Below are 17,746 nucleotides of genomic sequence, written 5' to 3' on the forward strand. Positions count from 1 at the left end.
GTCGACCGGGTGCTGAATCGACCGAGGAAGATCAGTGTTCTTTTGGAATCATTCCGGTTCGAGCCTCCACGAAGAACGGTCGCGTTTTTTTTTTGGATCATAGAACTAAAGAGGTGCTATTCGGTGGATGATCAGCAGAACAGTTAAACTTGAATCGCCGATCCAGTTTGCAGATAAGGTTTTCTACTTTCTTTCTTGTAATTGTTTCGCTTGAAATTTCAATCGGTTCTCATTTTTTGACTTGTTTGTTTACATCCTGTGGTGACTCATCCGAGACACAGATTCTTCATCTCATTTTTCAAGTCGATTAACGTTTTCTGTTTACGAAGTAATAACTGCTTAGCTCCACGAACCAGATATTCCAGAGTCTTATATATCCGCTGTTGTAATCCAACAATCGACGTACGTTATACAGAATAAATCTTTAAACTTATGGTTGTTACTGGTTGAGTCGTGGGTTCTGTTTGATTCGTGGGTATAGAAATCGAATGAAATCTCGCGATAGAATGTTCGCACATGATGCAGTTCGTTACGGAAAAATGTTTTGACACGGTCACCATTTTTTTTCCGATCAAAAATGCGTCAAAAACAAGTAAATAGTGTAATTCATCATAACTTGATTCAGGTCGGTATGAAATATTTCCCCATTTATGTATTGTTCATATAGTGTTTCAAAGTAACACAAAATCGTTTATTTAGAAGTATTTACCATGCTACATCGTCTGTTGACATTTTATCACAAGAAATTAACCTGTCCTGCAAGGTCAGTTTAAAGGCCATTTATAGTATGCAAATCTTGAAATTCTGGCAGTCAATCAGAACCCACGAATTAACCGGAAGCTTATTTTCATGATGGTAGTTTGACACTATCAACACAGTCGATTATTTTGATGATAAAAGACGATTAACATTTGGAAAAAAGCAACAAATCTTAAAGAAGAAAGGTTAATTATTATTTTCATAATGATTCATGGTCATATTTTTAAAAAATATTTGTAATGTAACAACTTTATGAAAATTACCCACGACTCAACCAGACTATAGCATATGGCGGCGTTATTTTGCTTGAAACTTGTTACGACTAACTAATTAAGTCAATACGGGGTAGTACAAAACGGGGCAGTACGCTACAGTATTTCCAATGTTAATAAAAAAAATATTTACGGCTTTATATAAGATGAAAATGTTAGACTTTACATGTTATGATTGTCTCTTTTACACGTGCAATATGTTAGTGCAATGCATTTAACCATAACCTCATCGTAACTCAGGGGTGATTGTTTCGTAAATGATTTCATGATATGTGTTGTAATTTTGTTTAAGTTCAAGTTTAATACATATTTTAAGACATCAGTTGTAATTTATATCCGAAATATCGAATATATTAATATAGGCCTTCACACGATTTTGCATTGTAGAGCATTTAAATAGATAAAAAGGGTATTTTACACAGTAGGCAGCACGGTTTGAATTTATCCGTCCAATGCCAGAGAGCTTCTAAGACTAACAGTATGTGAAATGCCATTGTGTATCGATGGAATGTCCATTTATATGCCATTCTTCATTCGACGTGCCTTTATAGTATTTAGCTTTATAGTGTTAGTAAAATAAAAAAAATAACTAGCTAACTGAGGTTTTGTTTTAAATATTATGCATGATATAAATATGTGACACGAAAATGTGTTCTAGAATATGTTATGACGCAATAACGAACAGTTTGTATAGTGTTCCCACACTGTTTATTCAATTAACACTGGTTGATTTTACCATAAGTAAAGTTTCCAAGATCAAGTTCCACAAAAAGTTTCGTGTTTTGTAAGATTCCATATCAGATAATTGCATATTACCCATTGGAGGAAAATATTGTTTTTACCAGTTAGGATTAGATTGACATTCGACCCAATACAAACGTTTGTAAATGCAATTAAAGTACCGTTATGTGTTTCTTTTTGTTACTGCCATGTTATGCATCGACTGGTCATGATTTGCAAACATACACAAACTGGATTAAAACTATAACTTATGTGGGTATACTTACTTGGATTATTTTAAACGTGGGCATATAAAGCGGACTTGACGGCAAAGCGTCCATCAATGAAATGTTTAATTGTTTAGGTCATTTAGTGTGACTTCTATATATTAGACCGAATGTTTTGTTATTAGGCAAGATTCCATTTACATTATACAAAGAATAACGGTAAAATAAGGTTTGTATTTCAAGCATCTAGTCTTAATGTAATAAATTATACGAAACAAAAACTATTTTATTATAACATATAACATTATCCCTTTTTTCCAATTTCAATTTTAATTTCAAGAGTAATACGCAGATACGAGTTTTTTATCAACGCAGTGAATACTGAATGAATCCCTTGTCATTATTTAATATTGAACGTGCACGAAGACCATCTGCTTTTGTCGTGAATCGAAACGCAGTAGCATACATATGTTTAGATTATTTAAAGGCACATGCTCATGTACAACCTTCCGACACCGGATCAAGAATCAACCTCTATATGCAATCAAAACAGCCAATAGTCTGTCAATTAGACTGATCGGAAAGAACACAAAGGAAATATGTGCCTTCAAGCACCTCGATCTGGAAATAAAAGTAAAATCACGTTGTATCTTTCTGTCACTCCAGTCTCCACCAGAGCACAAAACCACCACAAAACTAGATGTCTTAACTTTAAACACAAATAGTTGGAAATCACAGCTACATGAATATTCAAAATTCGTCCCTACTTTCGCGATAGTCTAGTAAAATAATTAGGCTCGGAATTACCTAATAAACTTTGAAACCCATCCCCCCCCCACACACACACACGCATGAGACATTTTAAAAGAAACACAATTGTGTCAATTTACGGATATCTTTTAGCAGAGCCACTGGAAGCGGAAAAATAGAATAATCAAAGCTTTTCCTCACAATTTCTTAATTTAGCGAATTGTTATGCTGCATTTTTCAAAATCCCCTCCAATTGAACTGCGTTGTGTGAAAATGGGTCTTATGCCATATGCAGCAAGGGTAGCTTCTCCTGGAAAGACTGTGCAGAAGCGCTGGCTTCTCTGGATCTATGATGGCCGCATATGACAAAAGACCAATTTTCGCATGATGCTGGTCAATTGACATAGTATTAAGCTAAAGAATCTGAAATTAAACCACCTCTTAAGCAAGCTAATGTTAATTCAGACAATATTGATCAACATACATGTTTTATCAATATGATTTTAATTAATGGCAAACGAAAATCAACAAATAAGGCATAACAATAAAACCAAATACATTCAATTTCGGATTTTAAATCGGTTCCTCGATATTGAAAACAAAAAAAAAGTATAACAAATGGAAAATATTGATCAAGAGGTACATGATGGCTGTTCATTGCTCACCTGAAATCACATTGCTGAGAAATGTGTTGCACAATGTACAATAAGGAAAAAACAAGTTATTACTGGGACCCCCAATTTTTAGCCTTTGTAATCAACAAGAAAGACAACCCCTACAGCTGTCCACAACTAGTTCTGGCTACCATAACTTTAAATGTCGCTTGTTATGATTTTTGACTGGTGCGACTTTATAGTTATGGACCAAGCCCATGAGAAAGTCAACCAGAAATTCCCGAAAAGTTGACAGTTAACAAAGACCGGTCCAAAACAGCTTTTATATGCAGTTATTTGCCCAAATTAACCACTTGATCGGAAAGATTAACATTTTTCACATTTAACTGATATATTCTTTCACAAAAAATACGATCTTAAACATTTAAAATTTATCTATTCTGCTCTTACATATCGAGAAAAACAGCGATGTGACAGACTTTCTTGAAATGCAAATCTCCCGAGATTTTACGGTTATATAACGTTATTTCTATTTTTAGTAACATACCATGTGCTCAAGTGTTTTCAAATTCAGAATGACATTTCCCGGTATTTTAGATTATTCTGGCTTGTTTTGTAAATAAATTGTAGTGTTAATACAAACTCAAAGTAAATATTATTTAAAACTACCTGATTCACACTGAAATCAGTCTTATAATCCACCTTACGTAAGTTGTTAATCACAAATAATAGATTTCAGAAAACGAAAGTAATGTTTACAATTTCAGCATAAAATGTCAAGGTCGATCCGAAAGTATCCAAATGAAAACTCGTCACGTGACAAAGCGACAATGGCGTCAAAATTGTGAATTTCAGACTTATGAGAATTATTTTCATCTATTGTGAGATGCATTTGAAATATTTGAACCTTAAAATATTCCCAGATGCAGTAATTTATATTCATTCACTAATATATGTAGAAATGTATTCAAGAAAATTAGCTTTCTTTGATTTATAGCGTGACATAAACATGTTACGACTCTGGTTGACTTTCGATACGGGGATCGCTTCAGCGTACAGGTCTGTCAATACTATATAAACTGTACGCTGAAGTTTCTTTAACTAGTCTACAACATGCAGTTTTGGAATTGTTTTGACTGTTAGAATCGAAAACTTGTCTGAAAACTGTATATCCGATTTTACAGAAATTTAACTATTGGATGAGTACCTACTGGCAATTTATGAGTAATTGATGCAGAATATTTTTTATGGCAATGCCCGAGATTTTGGTATTATACACTCTGTACAATAGTATCTCTGTTCCTGGCTACATTGATGTTTGTGACGTCATCGCTTTTATATTTCTTCATACCACATACTTTAACTGTTTTAATCTACATGCATAGGTCATTGGGTTTAAAGCCTTCAATTTTAATTATCCCCACGTTTTTCGGAGAAAAAGTCGGGATATTGTGGTAATGTGCGTCTGTCCGTCCGTCCGTCCTGGCCACCTGCTCCTCCTACACTAGTAGCACTAGAACCTTGAAACTTACATACATGGTAGCTATGAGCATATGTGCGACGGTGACAGTGACGGAATTTTGATCTGACCCCTGGGTCAAAAGTTATGGGGGTTGGGGCGGGGCCGGGTCAGAGATTTTCACTCATTTTTTTATGTTATTTTATGTTAACTTCTTTATTTCTGCCCCGATTTACTTCAAATTGATACTGAGCCTCTCTTATGACAATGCAGTCAATCTCAACTATGCATGGCCCCATTAACAACCCTGGGGCGCCCCGGCCACATAGGCCACGCCTACCGAAAATTGCCTTTTACTATAATTTCTCTATTTCTACACCGATTCACTTCAAATTGATACTGAACCTCTCTTATGACAATACGGTCAATCTCAGCTATGCATGGTCCCATTACCAACCCTAGGACACCCCGCCCACATAGGACACGCCCACATAGGCCACGCCCACCCAAAATTGCCTTTTACTGTAATTTATTCATTTCTACACCGATTCACTTCAAATTGATACTAAACCTAACTTATGACAATACGGTCAATCTCAGCTATGCATGGCCCCATTACCAACCCTGGGGCGCCCCGCCCACATAGGCCATGCCCACATAGGCCACGCCCACCCAATATTGCCTTTTACTATAATTTCTACATTTCTACACCGATTCACTTCTAATTGATACTGAACTTCTCTTATGACAATACGGTCAATCTCAACTATGCATGGCCCCATTACCAACCCTGGGGCGCCCTTGGGTCAAACACGCGGCGTGGGGATACGCGTCGGCCTCTGCCGCGCCATTTCAAGTTATATTTTCTCTCTGACAGGCGTTTCTTGTTTGATTTATTTTTTCAGCAGTCACATAAACAACCAAGCTATGTAATATGAATCTTTTAAAACCATTATTGCTGCTTCTTCCTGTATTTGCGCGATGATGATCTAAAATATTAACTTCATGACACTATATTCTTAAATCTTTTTCTATAAAGAAGGAATTTAGATGACATTTGTTCGTAGTTTCATTTCATCGTTCCTCAAAAAGTTGTAACTCTGTTACTCTGGTATCTTTCCTACCATTGAGTAATTAAATGTTATTTAATTGAATGCGTTTTAATTACATTTTATTATTGTTTAATTTGAGTTACAATGCTATGAGGTTAAAGTTAATTTACACTTAAATGTATAATGAATATTCCTGGGTCAAGTGTGAGGTTGAACGCTCTAAAACCGGTTCAATCCCCCGATGCTTTACATTGACCATTCCAAGGCGTCGACCCCAGCTTTATTCTTATATGTGTTTATGTTGTTTTGTATTTTGCTGTTTTGTGCTGTTTTGTACTGTTTGGGCAATCGGTCACTTGCCTTCAATAAAGGACCAACTAATTGTTTATAATAATAATTCAATACTGCTCCAGCAGCTGGAGTTTCGCTTCTTTTTTATTGCTCGTTGTCAGTCCTGAATTCCCAAACAATTTCCCAACAAGCATATGTGACACACAGTACATATTGAACGACATATTCTATAACGCCACTGCATCTTCAATTATTTAACAAAAACACTTATGTAGATACAATACGTAAATGAAAATGGCATTGGCCCAAAAAGATTTCAACATTAATGTATTGCCGGAATCCCCGTCCCTGTGCAGCATTGCTGTTTGCGTGTGTCAAGATTGAAGTGGGTTGCCATAAAATGCACAACGGTAGGTTATTGGTATGTGGAGTGAAAGTGTCTATAGATATAGAAAGCTGGTGCAAGTTTAGCGTCACATCTTTTATATATATCAATTGTGTGATAGTTTGCATATATTCATATATCATTAGAGTGAATGAGCGAAACCAAAAGATTGAACATCACTGTAACAAATGCATAGCATAAGTGAGCATATACAATAATTATCGCACTCTATTCATGTACCAACATTTATCTCATGTGAATGCATTTGGTGTTTTTTTACCGGATGCCAAACTCTAGCCAAGGTGATTCGGAGTGACTGCTAAGAGATTTAGCAGCAAACATTACAACGACTGTCAACAGATAACGGGTTTGCTTCAACTGCAATCAATAATGAAGGTCATGTAATCACTGGCGCAAATAATCGTATGATTTATGCAGTTTTAAAAGAAATGAAAGTGGCGTGATCCAGAGGAGATTTTAAACAACAATGACGTTCACATGATGTACTTTTTGTTACCTGTACAAACAGGTAGGTATTAAATGCATTTAACGTGGAGCTTACCTCATGTTGGAATATGCACAAAACAACAATTTCTTCGTATCATATAACATCGGGACGGCCTTGTTAAACCTCAAGTACCGCTTTTCAGAAAACCGGTTAATGGACTTAACCGCATGGCCGATTACTACGGTCGCCACCTCTTTTTAGATGCATTAACAAATGAGCCAATGCAACTTCCACTGTTGCGCTAAGGAGCGGATAGTTTTATTCTACCAATATAATTTGTATACATGTTTATTCTGTACGGATTTGGGTTAACAAATTTATGTTCAACAATAAAAATAGGAACATTATCCTTTAGGTATGAGTAATGTGACTGACAAATTATATACCAAGAACCTCCTGTTCTAAGTGCCTTCACCTTGGCATTTGTCTATCCCCTTTAGAAAAATGTAAAAGTAATTATCTATAAGAACGGCATGAAGCAAATGTTGTTGAGCATGCAACAACTTGAACATGGTCAACGCATTACAAAGCTTTACATCAGATGTTTATGTTCGACTAATTTTAAATTTAATTTTTTATATACAACATGGATATATCTGTCCGACAATTTGTTGCTATATCTAGTTTATGAAAGAATGACTACCATTGCGGGGTTACACTATTTAAATGTTCTCGTAAACGGAATGAATTTTTTTCAATTAATTAAAAAAATTATGAATTTTAACATATAACTTACAAAAAAAACTACTTACGCTACAATTGAACTGTCAATATATGCGCATTGATATTTATTTAATGTTTCGTTTTTTTGCAAATGTGGTTTACCCTCGTCGTGGTCAAACGTAATTGCTTGTTTTCCACATGTTGTTTTGCCATAACGGATAATCTTTATAAGTAATGACGGAGTTTTTATTTGCAGGTTACCGATAAGGATGTTATATGTTTAGCAATCAATTTGTAAAATAAAATATAAAAGTTATTGAACACTTTATTATTATGATTAAACTTGCAAATATCTACGAAATGTATAGTATCTAACAATCCATTATGGACAAATTACTTATATATTTTTTACAATACATATATGTACCAAATCTAATTTAAGAAAACATTTTTTAGCGTTTAATTACTCCACGAAATGACCGCTCAGCAAATCTACCAAGAGAAAACATGAATGATGATAAATGTGTTTAGTGACCAAACATTCGTCTTTCATCTGTTGTTTATGAAACCATGTTGTAAGGAAGTAAATTTGGGTTACTTTCGATTGTCCCACATTTTAATTTTAAGGATTAAAAATAAATTGATATCGGACAATACAGGTAAGTTTAATGAGCCTGCCTAAAATTATGCTATTTTTACACTACATCGTATCGTTGGTTTCAATCTAAAGGGGGTTAACTTCGGGGAGTATCCCTCATATTTATTCATGTATTTATTAACACATACTATAAACATAAAATTAAACATTATAAATGCTTCTCGATAAAGATTTCTTATTCTCTCCAATTGGATAAAAATATAGATACAGTTTTTTTAAACATATACACAACCAATAGATTTAATACCCTTCGAATACATATTCTGCATACATTCTGATGGCACAGCTTAACACTATTTCCCATGTTTTGAAGAGGATGAAGATACCAGTATATAAATATTAAAAACCTGAAACCGTCAAGCACAAGGCCCATCCCTCAATGTTTATTATCTGCTGTCAAAAGCATAGGGATAAAGGCGTTGTACGTCAGTCTGTTCTGTCTGTCACAAACTTATCTGCGCTAAATCTCAGAAATTATATAAGACATCAACGAGAAACTTCATTGGTGTATATAGATACAAATGAGAAGAAGTACCATGCACAATAATCATTGCTCTACACTTTCGTGAATATGAGTTATTGCCCTTTTTAGTATAATGTAAATGTTCAGGACTATATCTCACGATTATACCGTATATCAAGGGATTTGCACCCATCCAGAAACAAAATTTATGGGACGTGGGATATCAATTATACGAATTTTTAGTTTCATACTGTACGCGGCTATTTTTTATAACGTGTGAGTTTATATTAATGAATGTTTTTGCTATCCGACATTTTAGATTGATAAGATTTATTACATAAAACGATGTGTATCTTCGTTGAATTTTGTTTTAAATAAATCTTTTTAGGTGAAAAACAAATAACATATACCGGTAATCATCGTTTTATACTTTGATCATAGTTAATCAAAATAAAGCCCACTTATGATCTTTTAATACTTTAACTATGATTTTAACGTTAACATTTATAACGCATGCATGTTTGTCCAAATCTTGTGATTCGTGTGAAGATCTAGATCTTTACCCTTCTTTTTAAACTCTCCACCTCTACCTGTAGGGTGTTTTAGATTTCTGATTTTGAGACAATGTCATTGACAACTTGTAGTATAATTAAATAACCTTTCAAATTTCCATGTCTACAGTACTTGGCTCTGAATATATATAGAGCAAAGTACTGTAGTACATTTTTATACTACAAGTTGTCAATGTCATTGTTGTAAATTCATCTTCATATTTAGTTTTAGACGTTACTCGTGAATTTTGGGTACGGTATTTAAACGGATCGAACAATAACAACAAATATCGAATAATTTTATTACCAACAACAACAACAATATGATGAAGGTCAAAATATACTAAATAATTTCCCTATATAATTCAATGTAAACGCGACATCTATAAGCGAAAATAAATGCAACATTTTGCACATAGAGACCCCCATAACCATACCTTTTCTTAAAGGCCAATTTACCGGAGTCGATTTGTGCACTAAAAAAGATATGTCATGTATTAATCAAGAAAGATCAAAAGTCAAAATCGACTGTTTTTGCAACTTTTTTTTCGACCGTTTTTTAGTGGAATGTAACCTTTTTCAGTGCAATGTTTTTGTTTTGTCTCTAACTTATCATATATCAGGGATTTAGTAGTGAACACCTATTCACGCCCTACTACTTTCTCCAAATGATAGAGCCAGAACAAAAGTTTAAAGTGTACAACATGCCTTCGAATCAACTTTGTTACTTTTTAGAGAGTACAGCCCTACATGAAACGGTTATTTAGTATACTGTTACCTGAAGTAGCTTTAAAAAACACGTTAAGTTACAAGTGGTGATCTGTGCAGATATTAAAAGGGTGAGTGGGCATTGACACTTTGTTGGAGACTTTACTGAAAGTTAATTTCTGGCAACTAACATGTTGTGCCGGTGCCCGGCCTACGAAACGCGCATACGCCTCATAATTGGAAACCAGTGGCCAATCAGAAGATAGCTTACTAAGAGCACGAGTTTTTACGCTCTCTTGTGCACGGGCGGTTGATGTGAGTAGCCGTGTTCTCCCTAGGTGAGTATTGCAAGGAGTAATTGTAAGCCTGTGACGACTGATTATGTTAGCCTGTGACTGTGTCGTAATACGTGTTTTTCTGGGGGAGTATTCCCAGAAGGTTTAAGTGCCATTCCGTGACATGTACCTGACGAGTGTACTCGGCGAGCTGACGAGTGTACTCGGCGGGCCGACGAGTGTAGCCGACGAGTTTCCCTCAAAGACGACGAGGACGTTTGGTGCATCCTGACGAGGATTCCAGTCGATGTCAACGTGAGTATTATATTTAATGTCGTTGCTAGTGATTGCTGTAGTTGTAGACGAACCCCACAAAGAGCTAACCGTGAAAACACTACAAACATATGGCACTTTTCTTTAAACATGGTAGTAGTTGACGAGTATTTTCCGGACAAAAGTATTTTCCGGACATTTTAACATACTTCGTGACTGATTATCGAATAGTGTTATCTTCTCATATAAGTGCTTGCATCATTAAGGTTCGAGTGGTCATTGTTGGCTCGGGTACTACTTACATGTACCCCGGGTACTCTTAAGTATACTATGGGAATGGTTCAGGTGCATGCCAAATTGGGAAAATTAACTTTTATCATCCAATTTGGGGAATTTATTAATTATGCTGAAAACTTTATAAAACATGTGCAAATAATAAGTTGCATATTAACATCGAAGTGATGAATGATTTCCTGCAAAGTCCTGTTTCTATCAACACACTTAACGAGTTTATTACATTAAACACTTTTAACTGAAGCCATGCTTGAAATAAGCAACGGTCTAAATCTGGGCTCTTGAGCCTCATGTTCCATACGATAATCTTCCTCTGACTGAACAAGGTTTGCGTCAGTAGACTCAACCGTCAATGTAGCTTTGCTATAAACAACGTCTGACACTATGCACGGGACTCATTATTTGATAGAATCTACATAATCCCCAATTTTAAAAGTCAAAATTGTATTAATGTGCAATTGTTAATCAGTACCGGTAATTTGTTTTCCTGTCTTTATATTACACCGAAATTGGTTACATTTTACTGAACGAGTAGTTCAATAGTATGGCTCCATGGCACTTAAGATGCGAACAATTGTTACTCAGTTTTGCGTGAAAACCCCAGTGTCTCTATCAATGGATAGTTTCAGAGGTTTTGTGGCGTTGCTGTACCTACCAAACTAATCAGTAATTACCCTGAACTCCTCCGCCAAAAAATTGTGGCCATTTACCAGGCCTTTCCCGCCCTATGCCATGGGCCCGAAATTCGGTCTCATTCCCAATGCAAATCTGGTTGTTTTTTTCCCAATAAAAAAATCCCAATTCCAAAAAAAACAACAACTATAAATATATAAGTTAACCTGATCCAGTGTAGAAAATAGAAAATATTGCATGATTAAATTATCTGTTGCCTTGAATTTGTTAAAAAAAAAGAGTAAAATATGTTAAATTGATTATTTTAGACTTTCCTTATTTTCCCCAAAATCCGGCCTTTCACGTGATTTTTTTTCACCTCAAAAAAGGCCAGGTCCTTCCTACAAAATCAGATAAAACACCTGCACTTATCACACATGTACCAGGGTTAGGTAAATATACTTAATCTTACCCGGTCAATATTAGACTGTACCCAAGTTGTATTCCTGCCCAAAATCCGATGTCGTTGCACGCGCTAACGATTACCGCAAAACGATACTGTTTATCTTAAACAAACTTCTCTTATAAAAAACTGCATCAACATGCTTTTTGAGTATCAGTTTCGATAATATTGAGGCCATTTGACAGAAAATTGACATAAATGTCAATAAAATTAATTAAAAAAAATAACCGACAACGAAAGATTTAGCTTTAAAATTTCCAGGTTCGTTTAAGTATATTTACCGTACCCGGGGTACATGTAAGTACACTTAAGTCGTACCCGGGTTACATGTAAGTAATACCCGAGTCGACAATGACCAATCAAACATTATTAAGGCAATATCATTTGTTTTCACAAATCATGAAATGTTTATTAATCGTTTAGAACAAACATATTATTTGTGTGTTTATTGTCTTGGAACGTAAACCAAGCGACTCTCATCTGGGGAAATATCATGAGCTGTTAATGTTCCTCAAGCTCCTCTTGAATTCTTTGAGGTTTTACCAATACATTAGTACAGCAGAGCTCGAAGTTTGTTCTGGTAAAGGAAGAAACGATGCAAAAAGCTATGTCCCAAGTATCTTTATAAATCAAGTTAAATTAAAAGAATACATCGCAACAAACCCAATTCCAAAAATCCAACATCAACATCAAAATGATGGAAACAAAAAAAACGTAAAAAAACCCCCTGATTTCAATCTTAAAGCAGAAGTTTTGAAATGACCCTTATAGCAAAGGAAATAGACAATATAGCAAATCAACCTAAATGGTTACACTGCACTTTTAATGCTCCCCCAATATTTATTTTGGGGGGAGCATATAGTCGCCGCTTCGTCTGTCCGCCCGTGTGTCCGTCCGTGCACAATTTTTGTCCGGGCTATTTCTCAGCAACTAATGACCGAAATTCAATGAAACTTTATGGGAAGCTTTACTACCAAGAGGAGATGTGCATATTATCAGCGGGTTCTGGTCGGATGATTTTTCACAGAGTTATGGCCTTTTGGAATTTACTATGAAAAAATATTGCCCCCCCAACTACTGTGCCCTCAAGACATTTCCTTTTATCTGAATATATAGTGCAATATTGTGACAAAAAACCTTTGGGGAGCATCACCCGTCTCCGACGGTTTCTTGTCAAATAGATGGTGCCTGAACCAATCAAACTTAGCTAGTCTATAAACACCCCTTTGTTAGGCCTAGATGGAGCACTGATATGGATTAATGTTTATAATGGCTAATCGCTTATATGATCAGCAAAACTCCATTTGAGAAATATCCACTGATAAATTTTTAACACCAAAATATTTATTGAATAATACACAGCACACTTAGCATATGATATTTAATTGTGAATATTTCAATATTACATACTGAATGGTGTTAGAAAATAATAATAATATTATAAATGATATTTAAATTCTAAAATGTATGTAAAAAGTCAATGTGGTAGACATTAATTGTATTTGGGTTAAATATTAGTCTAAGAAAGTTCAAATACTTTTTTTATGATGTGGAGATATAATTGATTCTGGCAAGAACACATACTATTTTGACACTTTCGATATTTTTAATTAGTTGCCCACAGCCTGATTTAAATGTACTTTTCCCTTTTAAACGCTGCTCTACTGATTAACATATTTTATAAGCAGACAAATTGCAACAATAAGACCATTATTATTATGTGAAGAAATCAGTATTAAACACTATATCTCTGTTCTTTAACTTCAGTTATTTGCTATTGTGTTGCTCTTTTTTATGAAGATGCACTAAAAATACACTTGTACAGAAAGCGCATTTTTTTTTTGGCAAATCAGAAGATACACTTATATGCAAAAAAATGCACTAAAAGAACAGTAAAATGCACTGAAAGATAATGAAAAAACAAAAAAAAATCACTTTAGTGCACTTAATTATGAAAAAAGTGCAGATAAAATACATTTTTCGGTAAAAATGCCAAAAAAATCCACTTTTTAAAGCGGATTTTGTTAAAAGGTGCATTTTCTTTTGAGAAGGGAATGTTTTTCTTTAAAAAATATATATCAATAAATCAATGCAATACTGTCGCATATGTAAATTATGTGTATATAGTGCTGATGCATGTTTTGTTCCTTAGTGCTCTGTGTTACCAGAAAATGTGCTACGTGAAAACTTGCTGACATAATTTACTATATGATATTGTTTATTGTATTTGAAACTGTTTTGAAATATTGGTAAATAAAAGTATTAAGTATATATTTGGTTCTTATTAATTCAAAACAGGTAGTAGTACGAAGTAGAACGGAGTTAGATCAATATGTGTACTCTTCAACTGGAGCAGAAAATGTACTACGAGTAAAAGTAAAAGTTCGTAAACAAAAGTTTATTATAAATCGGATGGCTCGAACTTTTTTTACCGTTCTCGACGAGTTCAAGCCATCAGTTTTCAACTGTATTGTCTTCATCAAAATCATCATCATCATCAATTCCATCCTTATTGTTGCTTTTGTATTAAGAGCATTGGCATTGCTTCAGCAGTAGCAGCATCATCAATTTCAATGCCGTTATCATTTATCAAAACGTATGTTGGAACGTGATTATATGATTTCAAATATGTAATCTAGCCAACCGTATACAGAATTCTCAGAGTAGAGGCTTATCATAGATTGTTTCTAGAGATACCAATAAAAAAAACTACCATCGGTATACTGTTTACACAACCTGGCATCCAGTACCTGGCCAAGAAATCTTATGAAAGCCTCCTAATGCTTATCAGCTATCAGGCATCATATACAATGTTTATCAATGTATCCCAGGTAACAGTATGCTTGGTGTTAGACTGACGTATCTTATGCTAGTAGGCACAGTAGATAAGGCTGTTTGGTCTAAGCCCGGAATAAAATATTGCTGTGGATATGTTTTCGGCTGATCATCAGCCAGCCAGCATGATGGAGTTTGTTCCAAGTCTGACAGTTCTGGAGACTGTTCAGGTTGTATATAATATGCCCTCTGCTGGGGATATATGCAGATTAAAGCTACTAATTCATGCCTGGCTTTCAAATATAAGTAATTGAAATGTGTTTGTTTTGAAATAAAGCCTACAGTTATAATGTCACAAATGGCTGTGCTCAATTTCGTTAAATTTTGAAGAAAATCATGGAAGTTAATTAAAACTGAGTGTTAATAGTATCAACATAAGTGGAGAATAAATGATGGCCATTAAGTATTTGAGTTATGATATTTAAATTTAATACCCTCTTTGTAATGACCCTCTTTTATAAAAACATTCTCAGTCCCTGCTAGCAAATCTGAATATAATTTAATTTCTCCCAAGTGTATACACATTTAAACTACCATGGTCATTGAAATTAACATCACATATGGAAAAAGAATAAAAGCACATGCTAAATGATCACAATAATTGAAATATGTAGACAATGAAGATTCATGTGTGTGTGTGTATTTCAAAGTTTAATAAAGAGGACCTTCCACGCCTTCGGATCTGGAATGACTGTCCCAGCACTTACCTACCTGATCAACTTTACTATGCTAATGAAATGGGGAAGTTTATAATTAAAGGCTCTCTAAAGGTGAAGATCAATAATTAGTTACCGATTTTAAATATTTTTTTCATATTTTATTCATAAAGGTTATCAAAAAACAATATATATATATATATATATATATATATATATATATATATATATATATATATATATATATATATATATATATATATATATATATATATATATATATATATATATATATATATGCTATTGGACATTACAATAAACAAGAAATATCTTTAAAAAAGATATACGGCGTAAATAGTTTAATGAATGAGATCAAGGATAGCGAATGTCTTTTTCTGTGCAGTTCTTAGCTGCATCACACGCAGTACGGGATGTTACGGGGAGTTTTCGCATTTTACATTATAACATATTGCTGTTCATAAACCTATAGATACAAAACAGAAAACCAAAAGAAGAATGGAAGTGAAATTTAAACATATGAGTCAACCGGCCACACGAGAACAAACCTGTTTTAGTGGTCTGTCGGGCATTGCTATTTGATTCGATTATTAACAGTATCGAGAATCATCGTGCTCATGCTTAAAGTGATATTATGGGCATTTTGCACTGTTGAATTGAGCTGAAAAGAATTAACAGGTCAAAATAGTTAGTTAAAATGTGGTTACTGATCAATTATCTGCAACTCACCTTGCTACCAGTTGTTTATAAAAATATATTTTATATTCGATATTCTTACGTGACCCACCCAGTCCTGTAAGCCGAAATGATCCGTAAAACAATATTGTGTCTTTGTGTCGTATGAACAAATCTGCACTAAAACTAAATTAAGGTTCAACTCGTAAACGCATGATCAGTTGTCAAACGAAAGTACGGTTAATATTCAAATGCATTATTTTTCTCTTTCTGGTATATTGTTTTAGTATGTTGATGCTGCATTAATTACTATAAGTGTATATGAAGTAGAAACATAAAAAATAATCAACGGTTGCGATAGACACCTATAAACTGTTACATGCTCATAATATCACTTTAGTACATTAGGCAATATGGTGGAATAATTATTGTTAAATTTATTAAAAATAATATTTATCATTGTATTGTTGAAAACACATTAAGAATCTATTATTGACATACCATAATTATATTGCTGAATATCTTCTTTTAACATATTTCTGGTCTAAAGAAAATTCCAGGTCACCTAGTTCACGGATAGCGTCTTTATTATATAACGATTATTTTACTGACCGCGAACTCCGGTGATGACCTGTATATAAACTCTGAATGTCCGCGACTTGACCCGAAACCTCGCGGGTTGAAATGCAATTCTTTAAAGTGAAGCCTCGCTTCCACTGCTCTTTATACTTTTACATGTTAACATGTTGACAGGAATATGGAAGTAAGTACTAAATATGAGAACATAGCCTTTTAAGTATAAACGCTTTTGCGCTGGTAATACTCTGAAAATAAAAGGTGTACGCACAAACTGTATTGATGTCGAGAATTGAGTGTAAAACTGTTCTATCTATTAAGCCTTTTCATTAGAGATAAAATTGTTTCATACAGTAAAACAGTGTTACAAAGACGCGGATATGTTTCCAATGTTCTGGTGGTATACTCAAATCAGCCAATGGAATAAATGAAGTGTATTCATTCGTACCTAGCCGCGGGAAATTTTATTTGAATTTTATTGGACACTTACAAAGGTCAAGTCAGGGTGAAAAGCTGGCTTATGCAGCTTACGCCGAAAAATAAGCAATACAACTCGTTTGGAGCTCAAAATAAAGTGCCCTACAAGTCAATTGTGTTAACAAACAATCAGTTTATTTACATCGCTGTTTACTCTTACTCGGAGAAGAGAAAGTGAAAGTGACTCAGGCCACCAAAATATAACGATGATTTTTAACGTTTTCCGGTATCACCCACAAAGTAGGTCTCTTCTAAATGGTAAAAACGTATGTAGTGATCTAATAAGTTACTTTCTGCTGGTTAAAAGATGTTTAAAATAGAATTAAAATTGAATTTTCTTTCGGCTATTTTTAGCATATTTCACCGCTATGAGGCTACACATCACGTTAGTTGCAAAAATATAAACATTTCTTCCAATTATAAAACGGGTTTATCTTCCATAATTCTTGACAACGTTGTACCTAAGCTGTTTTATTATCAGTTTTTATGCAAGAGTAACTGAAATCCGGTAA

At 34.3% G+C, this 17,746-nt stretch overlaps 1 protein-coding gene across 2 annotated transcripts in view; it reads left to right on the forward strand.

Annotated features, from left to right (window-relative positions):
• Positions 1-17,746, forward strand: part of LOC127845792 (E3 ubiquitin-protein ligase MYLIP-like) — a 239,331-nt gene that overhangs the window by 66,557 nt on the left and 155,028 nt on the right. The window lies entirely within an intron of this gene.

The sequence above is a fragment of the Dreissena polymorpha genome, chromosome 9, assembly GCF_020536995.1.
Source record: "Dreissena polymorpha isolate Duluth1 chromosome 9, UMN_Dpol_1.0, whole genome shotgun sequence".
Classification (NCBI taxonomy): domain Eukaryota; kingdom Metazoa; phylum Mollusca; class Bivalvia; order Myida; family Dreissenidae; genus Dreissena; species Dreissena polymorpha.